General features: G+C 41.7%; 1 non-coding gene across 1 annotated transcript; it reads right to left on the bottom strand.

The window, feature by feature from the left end:
• Positions 1 to 336: 336 nt before the first annotated feature.
• On the bottom strand, positions 337 to 443 carry LOC143651047 (U6 spliceosomal RNA). Its single transcript, XR_013159794.1, has one exon. It is a non-coding gene; the product is annotated as a U6 spliceosomal RNA (small nuclear RNA).
• Positions 444 to 3,517: the final 3,074 nt, after the last annotated feature.

The raw sequence follows: 3,517 nt of genomic DNA, 5'->3' as shown, positions 1-3,517 counted from the left end.
ACATGAACTATTTCATAATATATATGTTGGGAAATTTCAGTTTTGAAAGCAAATTGACAAAACTATTGCTGATGTTAAAAATCTTAGACTATCAAGGAAAAATATAAGACCATGGGTAAAATAATATTAGGAATGACCTCTCATTCTTCAGAATGCAGATGTGGGATAATGAAAGAGGTAGTTATTAGGTTATTAGGAAAATAGTGTAATGGGTGTGGTTTACACATTTATGCATGTTTCCTTTCCTTAAATTATATTTTAGTTATTGGCCATTGTATTTGTTTGTTAAATGGTGCTGTGTTGCAATATACCAGAAATGGAATGGCCTTTTTTTTTTTTAATACGGAATGCTTCACCAATTTGCATGTCATCCTTGCACAGAGGCCATGCTAATCTTCTCTGTGTCATTCCAATTTTAGTATACATGCCGCCGAAGCCAGCACTGGAATGGCCTTTTAAAAGAGAATTTGTTAAGTTACAAGTTTACACCTCTAAGGCCATACAAATGTCTGAACGAAGGCATCCAGAGAAAGATGCCTTGGCTCAAGGAAGGTCATTGTCTGTCACATGGGAAGGCAAGTGGTTAGTGTCTGCTGGTCCTTGTTCCCTGTTCTGTGGCTTCCAGCTTCTGATGGGAGTAGTTTTCTCTTTAAGCATTTGTGGGCCTTCACTTAACTCCTCTAGGACACATCTCGGTTCTGGCTTATATAGCATTTCATGGGAAGGTACATGGTGTCATCTGCTGGGCTCTGCATCTCCAGACATCATGTTGGCACTCCAAGATCTCCAAATGCCTGCATCTCTGTTGGCTCTGAAGTAAATTTTCTGAAGCATCTGAGCTTCCTTCAAAATGTTTCACTTTTAAAGGACTCCCATAAACTAATCAAGATACACCTTGAATTGGCAGAGTCACATCTCCATCTAATTCGAAGTCTGTTCTAGTTTGCTAGCTGCCAGAATGCAACACACCAGAGACGGATTGGCTTTTAATAAAAGGGGATTTATTTTGTTAGTTCTTCAGAGGAAAAGCAGCTAACTTTCCACTCAGGTTCTTTCTTCTGTGGCAGGCACAGGATGGTCTCTGCTGGTCTTCTCTCCAGGCCCCTGGGTTCCAACAACTTTCCCCGGGGTGACTTTTTTCTGCACCTCCAAAGGCCTGGGCTGAGATGTGAGTGCTGAGATGAGGAATGCCGAGCTGCTTGGGCTGTGCTACCTTGCGCTCTCTCATTTAAGCACCAGCTAATTAAGTCGAATGCCACTCATTGCAGCAGACATGCCTCCTAACCACTGCAGATGTAAATCAGCAACAGATGAAGTTCATGTACCATTGGCTTATGTCCGCAGCAACAAAACTAGGTATGCTCACCTGGCCAAGTTGACAACTGAATCTAACTAACACACAGTCCAAACCCACAATTGGGTGTGCCACATTTCCATGGAAATAATCTAATCAAAAGCTCACAACAACAATTAAATTGGTCAATTTCCATGGAAACAATCTAAGCAAAAGTTTCCACCATAGGTTATTGAATCAAGATTAAAGGGCATGGCTTTTCTGGGATACATAACCCTTTCAAACAAGCACATTCCACACTCTAGATCACAAAGAGATATGCTCTTTCCATGTACAAAATGCATTCATTCCATCACGATATTCCAAAAGACAATTTCAGTAACAATACATACACAATTCCAGGTCAAAAAACAAACAAAAAAATCTCATCAAAGTCAGTTACAGGCATGGTCTATTCTAAAGTAAAAATTTTTCCTCTGGCTGTGGTCCTGTGAAACTCAGAAAAAGTTATCTGCTGCCAATATATGAAGGAGGAACAGTCATAGGAGACATGTTCCCATTGTCATAGGGAAATGTTGAAAGGAAAACAGAGGTCACAGGACTCAAATAATTCTGGAAACCTGCAGGGCAAACTCCATTAGATTTCAAAGTCTGTGAGTCATTCATATAATAATATTTCATTCTCTGGGTTTCAGAGAGGGATAATCACATCCTCTCTAATGGCTTATGCAGCAGTCTTTTTCTCTCCAAAGGTTGCAACACTGGGACACATTGAGGGGATAACTTTTCTCTTGGCTGCACCCTGTCTACATACTGGGACACCACCCAGAATCTCTATCATTTCAAAGGAATGTGCTCAACCCCTCCAGAACAATGGGGTCATTACGAGGCTCCCCCAACCCCCAAGAAATGTGGACCATCCTTTCTGAAGCCCGGGACACTTAAACTCTTCCTGTGCAATAAGCAGAAGGCCCACCCTCTGCCTTTGTGGCAAATTTACCCTCTCCACATATATGGGTGGGTCCACTCTCATGGCCTGAGATTTCCTGGCTCTAAACCTTAGCTTCCATGGTTCTGCCTCTAAAGTCATTTTTCCTTCAATTTGTCCCTTTTCTGTCCTGTTTAGGCCAGAATGGCAGTACTTCCATTTGTATAGATATCCCAAGAAATTTATCAGTTTTCTATGCATGTGCAAGGATCACACCCATCAGACAATAGGATTTTACACAGATCCTTTCTGGATAACTCCATCTCCAATCCTCACTTGTGCCAAAATGGCTGACTGGTTCCATGTTGGTTTAACTTCTCATGTGGTGCCCTATTTTCTGGCCTCTTCCTTTCTGGAGGCTCAAAATTTTCCAAATCATCAATTTCTGTTTTCTTTGTACCTAAGAGTTCAGTTCATTATGTGCCCCAGAAAAGCCATGTCCTTTTTATCCTCATCCAATCTCCCTCAACCTCTCTTTGTGGGAGAAGCCATATTCTTTTAATCCTGATCTAATATTGTAGGGTGTCACCTCTTGATTAGTTTATTTCCATGGGATGTGATACACTCAGTTGTACGTGTAACCTTTTGATTAGATAGAGATATGACTCTGCCTATTCAAAGTGGTTCTTAGTTTGGTGGAGTCCTTAAAAGTACCAAAAAAAGAAAACTGATATAGACACAGAGATGCTTGGAGGGCTGACAGAGATGTTTAGAGAGCCATTAGAGACCTGAACCCAGCAGATATCACCATGTGCCAAGAAGCTAAGTGAGGGCCCACAGACATTTGGGGAGGAAGCCACTGGAATCAGAAGCACAAAGCAATGAACCAAGAGCAAGGACCTCAGACATCAGCCATGTGTCTTCCCAGCAGACAGAGAAATCCTGGACACCATTCAGCCTTTCTTAGGAGTTTTGGTTTGCTAGCTGCTGGAATGCAACATACCAGAAACAAAATGGCCCCTAAAAGGGGAATTTAACAAGTTTCTAATTTACAGTTCTAAGGCTGAGAAAATGTCCCAACCAAAACAAGTCTATAGCCATGTCCAATCAAAAGTGTCCAGGGAAAGACACCCTCATTCAAGAAGGTCGATGAAGTTCAGAGTTTCTCTCTCAAGTGAGAAGGCACATGGAAAACATAGTCATGGTTTCTCTCTTGGATGAAAGGTACATGGTGAGCACAGTGTCCTCTGCTAGCTTTCTCTCCTGGCTTTCTGTTTCATGAAGTTCCCTGGGAG

The sequence above is a fragment of the Tamandua tetradactyla genome, chromosome 11 (genome assembly GCF_023851605.1).
Source record: "Tamandua tetradactyla isolate mTamTet1 chromosome 11, mTamTet1.pri, whole genome shotgun sequence".
Lineage (NCBI taxonomy): Eukaryota > Metazoa > Chordata > Mammalia > Pilosa > Myrmecophagidae > Tamandua > Tamandua tetradactyla.
Note: the sequence above shows the minus strand (reverse complement) of the source record. Positions and strands in the feature narration are given on the sequence as shown.